Source organism: Lissotriton vulgaris, chromosome 4_1, assembly GCF_964263255.1.
Source record: "Lissotriton vulgaris chromosome 4_1, aLisVul1.2, whole genome shotgun sequence".
Lineage (NCBI taxonomy): Eukaryota > Metazoa > Chordata > Amphibia > Caudata > Salamandridae > Lissotriton > Lissotriton vulgaris.
In genome coordinates, this window is record NC_141691.1 from 292,470,908 (window position 1) to 292,485,982 (window position 15,075).

Genomic DNA, 15,075 nt, shown 5'->3' on the forward strand with positions numbered 1-15,075 from the left:
TCCAATGTGAAACCCAACTTTAATCAGTGAAGAGAAATTATCATTATCATTCCAAAGATGTTATGTTATGTTAGGGGTTTGGTAAAGCGCAACAGCTGCCCCAGCAAAGAGGCATCCCGGCGCTGCTAGATCAAAGAGACAGGTACTCAAGGTTAGCCAGATGTAGACAACAGCCTATGATGATGAGAAGAGAAGAGTTTTAATGGCTTTCCGAAAAGCCAGCAGGTTCTCTATTCCACGAATGTGGGCCGGCAGGGAGTTCTATAGTGTAGCCGCCAACACCCGAAAGGAGCGCCCTCCCATGCGGCATAGTTTGGTTTGTGGTACATTCACCAGGTGTTGTCCCAGCGAGCATAGGCTACGCCGGGGAACGTACCAGGTCATCAATGGGCGCAATAAGACCAGTCTCCCGGTTTTAAGGATCTTAAATGTCATGACGAGGGCTTTAAATTTAATCCGAGAAGCAATCAGGAGCCAATGGAGTCTTCCAATCGTAGCACTGACAGGACATCTGCGAGGGAGCCCAATCAGAGTTCTCGCTGCCATATTTTGAACCCGTTGGAGTCGCAGTACCTCTGCTTTGTTAGCACCCAGGAACAGTTCTCTGGCATAGTCCAAACTAGAGATAATCATGGCTTGGACAATACGCTGACGTACTGTTGGCTCAAAATACTTCAGGATAGGTTTTAGGCCTCTCAGCAGGCCCACACAGGTTGCTGCCACTCTCTTTGTGTGGGTCTGAAAGCTAAGTGAGGAGTTCATCCACACTCCCAAATTCTTAACTAAGGGCTTCAGCGTTGGCATTGTGCCCAGCGAAGCCGGCCACCAGTGCTCATTCCAGAGGGCGGTGTTTTTCCCTACTAGCAAAACCTCTGTTTTGATAGCATTGAGCTGTAAACAATTGTCTGCCATCCACTGGGCGACAGCTGCCATACCATCTCTAAACCTTGTAGCTGATGTAGATGGCCCTTCAGCTAGGGTGATGACCAGCTGGGTATCATCTGCATAGGACACCAGCGCTAAGTCCCACTCTTTTGCCACAGCTGCCAGAGGTTGCACATACAGATTGAACAAAGATGGACTGAGTGCAGAGCCTTGCGGAACCCCCTGGCCAATAGAGTGAGACTGAGAGAAGTATGGCGGTGCCAAAACCCAAAAGGATCTCTCCTCTAAGAAAGACCGGAACCACTCTAAGGCAGATCCCGTAATCCCTGCTGCCTCCAGCCGGTGCAGAAGAATGTCAAGTGAAACCGTGTCAAAGGCAGAGGTCTAACAGGATCAGCGCTGCACTCTGACCGGCATCAAGGGTCATCCTTAAGTGTTCCGTAGAGGCAAGCAGAGCGGACTCCGTGCTATGACCAGGCCTGAACCCGTTTTGCGACGGATCCAGAATGTCATTTTGGCTCATATACAGAGATAGAACATTATTCACATGAGCCTCCGCAATCTTGGCCACCCACGGGAGGAGGGAGATCGGCCTAAAGATTTCTGGTTTGGATGGATCCAGAGAGGGCTTCTTAATAATGGGTGAAACCCATGCCTGTTTCCAAGCCCTAGGGACTATAGATGTGGAAAAGGAAAGGTTAAGTATGGCGCCGATCGACTGTTGGAAGTGCACCAAGGACTCCATAAATTGAGCCGGCCTCATAGGGTGCGATGGACAGCCCGCATTCACTTTCCTGCATAATTTAGCTAACTCTTCCCCAGAAACCTCTGGGATAGTTGCTAAGGTGGAGCCGCCAACCCTAGTATCAACAAAAACAGATGGACCGGGAAGGTGCTGTGGAAAGGTCTTATAGATTTTTTTTTAACCTTTTCAACAAAAAAGATGGCTAATTCTTCGCACTGTTGTGCAGAGGATAGATTAGATATTCTACATCTAGAGTTCTTTAGCTCTTGCACAATTTAAAAAATGCATTTAGTAGGATTGGGGCTAGTTTTTATTTCCTCTGCATAGAATGTAGCACGTGCAGAGCAGATCGCTTTATGATACAACTTCATTTTAGCCAAATAGATTACTTTATTTTCCTCTTTATATTCCCTTCTCCATGCCTGCTTGGCTCTCTTGCATTGCTTCCTCAATGCTCTCAGAGCCTCACCGTACCATGGATTAGAGATGGACCTGCGCCCCTTGGTCCATTTGACTGGAATGAGAGCGTCCAGGCCTCTTACGATCCAGTCACAAAAGGCAGAGTACGCCACCTCTGGATCAGCCAAGCCCTCCAGAGAAAACGTCCCTAGGAAAGTATGAAAATCCTTCAATTTAAGTTTATGCCAGGGCCCTTCAAGACCATCTTCACCTCCTCCATCGAGAAAGGCTCAGGAATTGCCATGCTGACTCTGACCAAAAAGTGGTCAGTCCAGCCCATAGGTTTAGGCAAATCCCCTTTCACTTGCGGAATATTAGAGAACACTGGGTCAAAGACTTGGCCGGCTAAGTGCGTAGCAACATTAATCAGCGGATCTAGCTGTAGGGCGACCAGGTCAGCCAACAAGTTGCGGAAAGTGGGATCCTGAATCTGATCGAAGTGGAGATTCAAATCCCCCAAGATTGTAAAATTGGCCGAACCCACCACTAGCGAGTTTGCTGTTTCTAGCAGAGCCTCAATAAACTTTGAGGCAGGCCCCCGTGGGTGGTAGATATACTGTCCTGAGAGTGTGAACTGTGCACTAATAGCAATCTTAAAACGGGCATATTCACTGCCACATAGATCTTCCTTGATAAAGGAACAGGGGTATTGAGCTTTATAAATTACTGCAATACCACCGCCTCTGGTATCCCTATTTAGTGTCTCGATCAAATATCCTGCGGGGAGCGTAAGATTCACTATTCCTGTCATATCATCATCTCGTAGCCAGGTTTCACAGATAAAGGACACATCAGGGGATTCTTCACTAATGAGTGTCTGTACTTCCAGATGATGTTTGGCGAGTGATCTAACATTTAATTGAAAAACCGTAACCTGTACCTGAGTCTCCAGTCCCCTGGCAAGTCTCCCTCGACCAGGTACTGGGGCAGCAAAATTACAAAACGTACAGGTCAGACCTGTCACCCCTAGTTGTTTAGGCAGTATCCCACACCTCTCCCCACCTGGGTTCAGAGTTAGAAGTACCTCTCTGGCGTAAGCAAGTGGCTCCGGCAGCACTCGACCAGGGGGACTGGCGAGAGGCGATGTCCTGGCGATGACGGGTGCAGACTGGCTTGCCTTTGGCGCACCTTCGGCGCGCCACCGACGGACCCACTGCCCCCGCCCGCTGCGAGGACGTTTGGTGGTGGCCATAAGTAGGGGAGAGAGGGGGGGCGGGCAGCTAAAAACAACTAGACCGTCACCCCAAACTGGTCTGAAAATGGGGCCTAGGCCCCCGTGAGTCCCTGAACAGCTCCTAGTCGGCTGCAGGGTTCGCGGTGGCAGTGCGGGAGGGAGTAAACACCGCGTGGGGTAAATGCAGGGCAAAACAGAAATAGAATTTATAAAAGCACACAATATTTTAAAATAGCAGTAATAGAATTTTTAAAAGCACACAATGTTAAAAATTAGCAATCAATTTAAAACCAATGTATGCACACTCCTCGCTTTCCCGGCTGAGCCTCAGGAAAGTGTCTCAAGTATATAGCTGGCGCGCGAGGACACAGCGCGATTTAAGTAGCGTCTGAATGCCTGGAGGGCGGGCAGCTAAAAACAACTAGACCGTCACTCCAAACTGGTCTGAAAATGGCACCTAGGCCCGCGTGAGTCCCTGAACAGCTCCTAGATATGAAACATGACGTTTGGTGGTGGCCATAAGTAGGGGAGAGAGGGGGGAATTACAGCTTAAATGTATTTTTAAGAATTCACAATGTTAGCCTATGAGAGGAGTAGGCCTCACAGCAGTAAGAAATGAATTTAAATGTCTGTCACTACCAGGAAATGTAAAACTTAAAATTACATGTCCTACCTTTTTACCTACACAGCACCCTACCCTATGGGCTGCCTAGGGCATACCTTAGGGTGAATAGCGTGTAATAAAAGGGGAGTTTAGGGCTTGGCAAGTTGTTTTAAATGCCTAGTCAAAGTGGCAGTAAACGTCACAAACAGGCCCTGCAATTGCTGGCCTGATACACAGTTAAGGGGCTACTTATGAGAGTGAAACAACAAGTGTTGCAGTCTCACTAGTATCATTTCATTTACAGGCCCATAGCACATGTAGTGCACTCTAGTAGGGATTATAAGTGCATTAAATATGCCAGTTGGGTATGAGCCAATGTTACTATGTTTTTGGGAGAGAGCACATGCACTGTACTACTGAGTATCATTGGTAGAGTGCTCAGAATCCTAAAGCCAGCCAAAATGAGGTCAGATGACTGGGAGGAGGAAGCCAAAATGTTTGGGGTGACTCTTCAGAGAGAGCCACTTTCCAAGAATCAGATTCAATAATATTCTTTTTTAAAGATGATTATATCCAGAAGAATGCTGATTGGGGGCACACAAGTCATTCACAAGCAGAAACCAAACATGCGTCAAAACATGTCCGCACAAAAGAGCCAATTCTATCAACCAATATAGGTAAAGCTGAAGGTAAAACATCCACATTAGTTTATGTCTCCACAGAAAATGCTAATGCAATAATACACGGTTATGATAACCAACAACTAGCATTATGACTTTCGCTAATTCTACACTGGCATCATTTCCAAGAAGCATCATTGACATCAGAAGGCAGAGATGTATAAATAGAAGAAAGTGGATATATTGACTTTCAGAATAAGGAATATGTGCAGCCTGGACTATAACTTTAGAGAAAATAAACTCTTGGCATTTTGGGAAATTAAATAATAAGCATAGTGACTTTGCAGGAAGGTCAAAAATAAACTCTGGAGTAAAATGAAGCCTCAGGAAATGTAATGTAAGAAAATATTTGTCAGATTCTAAAAGATATGTCAGAAGTTATGAGGCTGAATGCTCATTCTGGATAATGAAACTGCAATCAAGTCAGAAGTGGCATGTGTTTGCAGACAATAGAGGCCAACAAGACAAACCATACAGTAATAAGGCATATGACATCTATTCTAAAAGATTGTACTCAACAGATGGTCTTGGTGCATATTGAAATACAGTACTTTGTCGCACAAGTACATCATACAATTACCACATCTATGTTGCCACTAACATGTGCCCTTGACAAAATGGTGATAAAAATGCTCAGCATTCAATCAATCAATCAGGACACTTGTAAAGCGCACTACATACCCTTGAGGGTCTCAAGGCGCTGGGGGGGTGCTGCTACTGATCGAAGAGCCAGGTTTTGAGTAGTCTTCTGAAAGACAGTAGGTCTTGGGTCTGCCTTAGGTTGATGGGGAGGGTGTTCCAGGCCTTGGCGGCGAGGTGGGAGAACGATCTGCCTCCGGTTGTGGTTCTTCGGATTCAAGGGACAGCGGCGAGGTTGAGGTCGGCAGAGCGGAGCTTGCGATGCTGGTGTAGAAGCTGAGTCGTCTGTTGGGGTACACAGGGCCGGTGTCGTGAAGGGCTTTGTGTGCGTGGGTGAGGAGCTTGAAGATTCTCCTCTTGTTAATGGGGAGCCAGTGTAGGTCTCTCAGGTGGGGGGTGATGTGGCTGTGGCAGGGGATGTCGAGGATCAGACGTGCCAAGGCGTTTTGGATGCGTTGCAGCCGTCTTAGGAGTTTTGCCGATGCTCCTGCATAGAGGGCGTTGCCGTAGTCCAGCCGGCTGGTGACGAAGGCCTGGGTGACTGTTCTTGTTTCTGCAGGGATCCATTTGAAGATCCTGTGTAGCATTCAGGGGTGTTGAAGCAGGAGGAGAAGATGGCTTTGACCTGCTTAGTCATAGTGAGGATGGAGTTGAGGATGACCCCCAGGTTGTGTGCGTGGTCTGTCGGATTCAGAGCGGTACCCAGTGCGGTCGGCCCCCAGGAGTCGTCCCAGGCCGATGGGGTGGACCCAAGGATGAGGACCTCCGTTTTGTCTGAGTTCAGCTTCAGTCGACTGATCCTCATCCAGTCGGCGACAGCCTTCATTCCTTAGTGGAGGTTGGTTTTGGCTGTGTGATGGTCTTTGGTGAGGGAGATGATAAGCTGGGTGTCATCGGAGTAGGAGATGATGTTGAGGTTGTGTTGATGGGCGACGTGGGCGAGGGATGCCATGTAGATGTTGAACAACGTTGGGCTAAGGGACGAGCCCTGGGGTATGCCGCAGATTATCTCTGTGGCATTAGAGCGGAAGGGAGGGAGGCGGACGCTTTGGGTTCTGCTAGAGAGGAAGGATGTGACCCAGTCCAGGGCCTTCCCTTGGATTCCGGCGTTGTGTAGGCGTGTGCATAGGGTGAGGTGGCAGACTCTGTCAAAGGCGACTGATAGGTCCAGGAGGATGAGGGCTGCTGTTTCTCCATTGTCTAGCAGGGTCCTGATGTGATCTGTGGTGCGATTAGGGCAGTTTCGGGGCTGTGGTAGCTGCGGAAACTGGACTGGGATGGGTCCAGGATGTTGTTGTCTTCGAGGTAGTGGGTCAGCTGTTTGTTGACTATTTTCTCGGTGACCCTTGCCGGAAAAGGGAGCAGGGAGATGGGCCGGAAGTTCTTGAATCCTTGGGGTCCGCCTTTGGTTTCTTGAGTAAGGCGTTGATCTTGGCGTGTTGCCAGATTTCCGGGAAGGTTGCTGTCTCGAAGGAGATGTTGATGGCCTTGCTGAGATGGGTTGTGATAGATGCGCTGGCTTTGTTGAAGATGTGGTGGGGGCATGGGTCTAGCAGTGAGCCGGAGTGAATGGTTTTCATGATATTGCTCGTTTCCTTGTCGTTGATGCTTGTCCAGGAGAGTAGCTGGTTGGTGAGTGTGGTGGTGGGGGAGCTGGCCGTCGGGGCAGTCATGGCATTGAAGTTGTCGTGTATGTCGGTGATCTTGCGGTGGAAGAAGGTAGCCAGAGAGTCGCATAGGTCTTGTGATGGCGGGAGGTCGATGGCATTAGAGCTGGGGTTGGAGAGTTCCTTCACAATGTTGAACAGCTCCTTGCTATTGTGTGCGTTGTTGTCTAGGCGGTCCTTGAATAAGGCCCTCTTGGTGGCTCTAATGAGTTGTTGATGTCTGCGGGTGGCGTTCTTGTGGGTGGTGTAGCTGTCCGGTGATCGTTCGCGGAGCCAGTTCTTCTCCAGTTTTCAGCATGTTCTTTTGGAGGCCTGGAGGTCTTCGGAGAACCAGATGGTTTTCTTGCTGGTGTGGCTGTTGGATGGTGTCTTGAGCGGGGCGAGGGTGTTGGCGCAGTCGTCGATCAATTGTCTGAGGTTGTGGGCGGCGGTGTCAGGGTTGGTAGTGTCGGCGGGTGGGTTCTGGGCTAAGGCGGTGGTGAGTTGGTCAACATTGACTTTGCTCCAGCATCGTCGAGGCAGCAGTTGGGTGCAGTGGTGCTTGGTGGGCTTCCTGAAGGTGAAGTGGATGCAGTGGTGGTCGGTCCAGTGGGGTACGGTGGTGCTGTTGATGGAGACATGGGTGCTTGCAGTGAAGATAGGGTCGAGCGTGTGGCTGGCGGTGTGGGTGGGTGTTGTCACGAGCTGTCTGAGTCTGAGGTTCGCGAGGTTTGCGAGCTGGGTTGTGGAGTTGGTGTTGTTGCTGTCCTCAAGATGAAAGTTCAGGTCTCCTAGGAGGATGTAGTCCGTGGAGGTGAGGGTGTGCATGCTGATGAAGTCTGTGATGGAGTTGCTGAACTGTGGTCGGGGTCCGGGGGGTCTGTAGATGAGGGTTCCTCTGAGGGTGGTGTTGGGATCGGTGTGAATCTGGAAGTGCATGTGTTTGGCGGTGCTGAGGGTGTCATCGGTGTTGGTCGATACTTTGATGGTATTCCTGTGGACGATAGTGATTCAACTTCAAAGAAAGCATGACAGAACTAAGAGCCATTATAGCACCTCCTTCTATTACACCATCTTAAAATGCAGATATGTCTAACAGGAACATCTGTCAGATCAAGGATGAGATGTACATGTCAAACAAAAAGAAAGAAATGTTTTGTGATACCTGCCAAGACAAAATTGTTATCTTTATTGAAGAAATGAGTTGTTAATGCAAACATATTTTAAACAAAAAAATGTATTCAATGTATACTTCTAAAATCTTTTATAGTATTTGTTTTATATATGACTTCTAAAGATTTCAATTCTCAGATCTCTTCACCGCCTCCTCCATTTAACATGCTCAATCTCCCCTCTTGGGTACCTTTATTATCACAGACAACAGCAGATCAAAGAGCAAAAACAGGAGACAGCTCTTCAACCTCATTGATACTCTCAGCATGGTACAGCAGGTCACTCAACCAACACATGTCAAATATTCTAAATCTCATCTTCGCAAAATCACCAACCATCCAATGTAAACCACCTTATGACTGTACTGACCAATTTGCCATCCCTATCTCCCGACAAAATAAACTACCAACAAATCAAGGTCAAAACAAAAGAAAAGACCAAATCTTCAGACCCTCCAAAGACTTCTCCATAAACAACATATTGGCTGAATACATCTCTCATCGTATAAACTCTATGTAAGATGTCAACACCCTTCTAAAGCACTTCAAATGTTTTTGCTATGCTATATGGGCATCCACATCCCAATATAACATGAAGCTGCAAGCCAAAACCTTCAGCACCCGGGTATTCTAAATACCTTACTGACAATAAAGGATTCATCCGCAATCAGGAAAGAGAATGGAAGAAAAACTGATCTCCTGAGGACCTATTGATACTGAACCATTCCACATAACCTGTAGACTGCTCATCTCATCAACCAAAGCAAAGTACTATACCAACAACATCAATTAAACCACTAACAGAAGCATAGCGCTGTTCAAGACAATCAAGCACAGAATGAATCCTCTTTCGACCCACTCAATCCTTACTCCAGAGAAAAGTACAATGTGGCTTGGTGCTGCACTCTCAGAAAACGGCATCGAGATTCACCAATGTGCTAATGATACACACGTCTACTTGAAAGTATCATCTGTTTCACACATTGAATGTCTCAAACACTATTTGCACATCATCTAAACCTGGATGTCCAGTGCTTACCTGAAGCTTAAAGCAGCTATGAGAGAATTATTATTACTTGCCAAAAATGACAAATAAAGTGAGAACACAACAAGTGGAAAATCCCATACCAATTTAGTAAAACAGAGTGAACTTTAATGAATAATGTTACACCATATTGACAAAAATCAAATTAGTAGAATGGAGATATGCAATTTCAGAGATTTAGGTAACGGTCACATCATAAAGCAGAACTCACAGCTATACAGTTGTGCCAGATCGGGTGAAAGTCACATGTTCAGTCTGACCACAAGGAGGGTGGGCCAGATACTGGAACCAGGATGGTACAGCTGAAAGAGTTAACTTCAAAGTTCAGCACAACGAGTTCCGTTCATGGTGGAAGGGACCGAGAGGAGCAGAGAGAACATTGCAGATTGTCGTTGATGTAGCACTATGATCCGGATGGGTGTCACAGATGGTTGTCACTGTATCACCATGTTCCTGTCAGCATTGTAGATATTCCTTGCTGGAGCTTCGTGTTGGCGGTCACCACGAGCTGCTGATGTTGTAGCACGAAGAGTAGACCTCGAGTTGCGGGCATTGTTAGCGGTCTCTGTAACCTGAAGAATCGGTTCTCTGGCACTTCGCGTTGGCAGATGGCTTGGGCAGCAAGACCTTGCTGCTAATGGGCCTTTCCCTCACAAAGAGCCTAAAAACTTCAGGGAACCTCAACTGAGGCCACATCAAGGTTCAAGGACCTGATGGGCTCTCCTTGGGGCTCTTGAACTCACTCCGGCAGAGACCAGCAGGGTTCAGGCAGGTCCAAGTTGAGGCAGCGGATCAGCTGGCAAGTTACAGGGAGCCTCTGGAGCCCGTTATTTCTCAGTTTTGCAGTGCTAAGGTTTCCTCCCTCTTCTGCCCCGGTTCAAAACTAACTCCAGCAGGTATGCAATATTTTGTGTGAAGGCAGGACACAGCTCATTCAAGTGTAAGCTGGGCTATGCCTAGCTTCCATCCAGTAAGTGAGGGCCCATCCATGCACACCTAAGCTCTACACAGTGTGTGACTGTATAAGAGGAATACAAAAAAAACAATACCAACTACACCCATTCATGTGACCCAGAGACACAGTGCAAGAACTAAATAGTTAAGGCAGTAAAATGGCAACTTTAAAAATTTGGCATTTTCGAAATTGCCATTGAAAATCCGACTTACCAAAAATAGGATTTTTCATTACAACTCCAAAGCACCAAACATGAACTGTGTACCTTCTATTTGGAAGATATCCTGATTACGTGTAATAAGGTAACTCTAATGTTTTCCTATGGGAGAGGTATAAATTGCAATAGGGAAAAATAAATGTAAGAAGTTTTATCATGTAAAACTTAAAATGACATGTCCTACTTTGTAAATACATTGCACCACACCCCGTGGGTTGTTTGGGGACTATCCTAGAGGTGTCATATATCTATTAAGAAAATGTGTTAGGGCCTGGCAAAAGGTTTATTTTGTTAGGTCAATATGGCAGTTTAAAACTGCACACACAGTCTGCAATGGCAGATTTGGCACATCTTTAAAGGGCTACTTAAGTGGTTTGCACAATATGCAGTATCGTTTAATTTACTAACCTTGGAAACATGTAGTACCACTTTTACTAGGGGCTTACAAGTACATGCAATATGTCAATTGGGTGTAGCAAATTCTACCATGTTTAAGGAAGAGACCACAAGCACTTTAGCACAAGTTAGAAATGGTAGGGTGCAAAGAGTCCTCAGGCCAACAAAAGAAATTCAGCAAAACAATAGAGGGTAAAGGCAATAGTTTTGGGGTGATCCTGGAAAGAGGGCCAGATCCAACACTCTATATACCAGTCAATTTCCTTAATGTGCTAAAGGGTCTTTCTCAATGCCAGTCAGTGCTACTGTATGCAGGCACCCCACAATGCAAATAGATGCACAGCAACCTACAAACAGATTTATGCATATATACACATCAGCATGCATGGTCTCTAATACACACACAGGCAGAAGCACACAATCACAGATGCATAGTCGGTGTTATGTTGCAGACTGTTACTCTGTTCATGATGGCGATCAGCAATGGGCCTGGGTCAAATTATGTTTACACTTGTATAATCTTGCATTATTTCAAGCATTTCAAGACAATCTTATTACATGAAATGTCCAGGAATATGCTGTTGTAGGGTGTGTAATTGAAAAGATGCCCTGCAGGACCGCAAGAACAACATGAATGAGCAGAAAAGTGTGTAGCCGTTTTCACATCACACACAATTTTCCTCTTCTTCTTTCAGCACAAAAGGCATCCTTGGTCCAATATGGACGTGGAGATGCCTTTCATGCTAAAATTGGTGCAAAATGCTGGAGTAGCATTTCACATAATTTTGCGTAATTTTCAGTATTTTTGGGGGGCATGTAGTGTAATTTCTAAAAGCTAAATTATGCACATATTATGCAAGGTTGGGCAAAAATGGGTTATAGTCGTTGAATGTGGGAGTTCTGAAAGGAGGGAGACAAGAATGGGATCAAAATTCTCCACCTCCTCAACGGGTTATATTATTTTAGGAGTTTGTAAGCACACAATTACCAAAACAGTGCCCTGGAGCTGAGAGACTAGCAACTGCCCTGCCCACGGTCTAATCAAAAGACCCGAAATAGACAGTAAATGAGAATCAGGCAGCAAAAATAATAAAAATTCTGAGAACTTATAACAAGAACAAGAAGTTTAGAGTCCATAGCTAAGGTATAGTCCATGACCCTTCTGCCCCACTGTAAAATACAATTATATTTGTACAGACAAGTTTGGAGAACATTTCTGGAATGCAAATGTGGTAATGTGTTTTTGCAATGAAATTATAAGGGTATTTCATAATTTCTTCGCCATCATTGAAAAATCCCTCCCAGCTGGAATTTGGGAGCTAAAAGTAGAGAAGCATCCAGTGATCAGAGGGTTCTACTCCGGATATAGATATTACATTTATTCTTCAAATAAAGGGGACCAGAATTTAGTATGGGCAATGCATGAAGACTTAAAAGTTCAAAGTAATCCTTTTACCAAAAGAAAGTCAGTTAGTATGTGCAGTGCAGAAGAAGATGAGGAATGCCAAGGCAGGCCAAAAGCTTGCCTGGCAGTCATGTTTTGGCTGTGTTGGAGCTTTTTCAACACAACGTGAGGAACACAAAAAAAGAGAATTGAAGTAGTCGAAATAACTAAGAATCTGAGTGTAGCTCTTTTTCTTCCGATGAAGAAGAATTTGCTACGCCTGACAGACTGCAAATAAGAGGAGAAGGAAGAAAGCTGTTACATCCTTTTCCTGTGCTGAGAGTGACTTCATTAACTCTTTCAATTCACTTAGAAACTAATAAACCTTTATTGGAAACTGGGTCACTAGTTGGTAGAGGTATGCACCCTGTCCAAGTTGGGACCACCACTCTAGTCAGGGTATTCTAGATATACTCTAAAAGATTACCTGTGTTCACCCTCTGGTAGCTTGGCACAGAGCACTCAGGTTATCTAAAGAGGAAATTTGTAAAGTATTTGTGCTACACACACACACACAGTAACACAATGAAAACACCACAAGAAACTCCACACAGGTTTAGAAAAATAGACATTTTTTTTATAAATAAACAAAGACACAAACAACAAAAATCTAAAAGTTGAGTTATTAATTTTTAAAGAATAAATAGTTTTAGAGTTTAGAAGCAATAAGCACCAAAAGGGTCTATCTGGCTGGCAATGGACCAGGGCAAAGTCCATTGTTCAGGCCGACCACAATAGAACACAGGCCGACTGCAGGACCCACGCGTAGATCGGTCTGACCATGATAAAGCGCAGGACGGCTACAGGACCCACACAGACCCTGTGAACATTGTACCTTATCCTGGTTGCAACAGTGAGATGAGTGGCACTGTTAAGTTATGCATCAAGTGGTGCGTCAGGGTCGATCACGCAGTAGATGATGCATCGATTTTCTCCACATAGTGATGGTGATGTGTCTAATCAGTAGACGAATCGCCAAGGCCAAGAAGCATTGGCTCTGAAGCAATGCTGGGTTTCTTGGAACAGTTAAGGGTATGCATCGATCTCACCAAGCAGCTGTGGAGATGAAGCGTGGTTGCTTGCATCGGTTTCGAAGGCACTGTGGTGGTTCCAATGCGATGCACCAGGTTCTGCTGCTGCTACAGGGATAATGTGTCAATTTCTGCTCACACAGTCAGTGGATGGTTCGGTGTCTCTGAAACAAGTATCTCTGTCCACTTCCAGTGAACCAGGCAACAGAGCATGGGTAGAGACTTTGATATTCCTGAGTCTCATACAACAGAAGGCGACCCAACAAGCCCTTGAAGATCCCCTTGGTGCAAGGCAGAGCCCAGCTCTCCTAAGCAGGTTCAGAGAGCACCATGCAGCACAGCAGCAGAAGAGAGAAGCAGGCCTTACAGATCAGCAGTGTCAGTCCCTGGTGCAGTACAGCAGTTCTTCAAGCAGAGTCTAGTTGTAGGTCCATAAATTTCTGGGTTGGAGGGTCAGAGGCCCAATACTTACATCTGGTTCTGTCTTTGAAGTAGAGGTGACTTCAGAGAAGGGTCTTTGAAGGACACAGAAGACCTTTCTTCCCAGCCCTGGCTCCAGACTATAAGTAGGGGTTAATCAGTACTTTTTGTGGGGACAGGACACTAACGGGTTCCAGAGTAGCATGCTACTTGCCAAAAAAGCACTTCAACACCCCAACAGGGGTATCAAGCGCTATATAAATGCAAACCTTTTTCCCTCTTCTATCCCTCTGTGATCTTTCTGAATCCAAATAAGTGTCTAACCTATCCACCACCCAAATTACTTTCATATTTCACTATACTAATTCAACACTAATCCATCTTGGGTTCTGGACTAGCGTGCTTCTCACAGAAAAAGCACTTTGACGCTTCATCAGGGGTTATAAGCGCTATATAAATGCAATTGCAATTACAATACAATACCTCTTCAGTTGTAAGTGTCAGCTCCTCCCTCCCTTCCTACCCAGTAAGAGCCAATAGAATGCAGATGAGTACTCAGACACACCTAGCCTACCTGTTCTTTTGGCTGTCTAAAGGAAATGCACAAAGTAAATCTGTCAGCCACCCCAGCTGTGTATTGGAAACAGGTCGCAGATACACAGAGCATTAAGAGCAGAGAAATGCCCACTTTCTAAAAGTGGCATTTCTAAAATAGTAATGTTAAATCAAACTTTACCAGTAAAGATCATCTATCAATACTATTCCAAACATATAAAATGTGACATAGCTACTCCTTTCTAATCAGGAATTACAGCTTTAAACTGCTTTAAAGAACTTTCCCAATCTTAACCTGTGAAAGGAGTAGGCCTCAAAGTAGTGACAATTTTATATTGGTGTTTCTCACTACCAGGACATCAAAAACTGAAAGGTACATGTCCTACCTTTTACTAACACTGCACCCTGTCATATGGGCTACCAGAGGCCTATATTAGGGGTGACTAATGTGTAATAAAAGCACAGTTTCAGACTTGGCAAAGGGTTTTAAATGTCAAGCCTAAGTGGCAGTAAAACTGCGCACACAAGCTCTGTAGTAGTATGTCTGAGAAATGTTTAAAGGGCTACTTGTGTGGGTGGCACTCTCAGTGCTGCAGGCCCACTAGTAGCATTTCATATTCAGGCCCTGGGTATAAGGTATAGCACTTTACAAGGGGCTTGCAAGTAAATTAAATATGCCAATTGGCTATGAGCCAGTGGTACCATGTTTATAGGAAAGAACACATGCACTTTGGCACTGGTTAACAGAGGGAAAGTGCTTGAAGTCCTAAAGCCAACAAAAACAAGGTCAGAAAAAGTTGAGGAGGAGGAGGACAAAGGATTGGTGTGAGGGCCATTTTCCAACACATGTGTTCCTGTCTGCAAATATCAGGTGGAAGGACAGTGAAAGCTCAAGGTGCTGTCTAACCACATGCAGGGTAAACTTCAGAGCAATCCAGCTGTGAGCCTGGTGGGCTAATTTCAGGGCAGTTTGGTGTGCCACTGGCTGAAACAATGGGTGACTAAAAG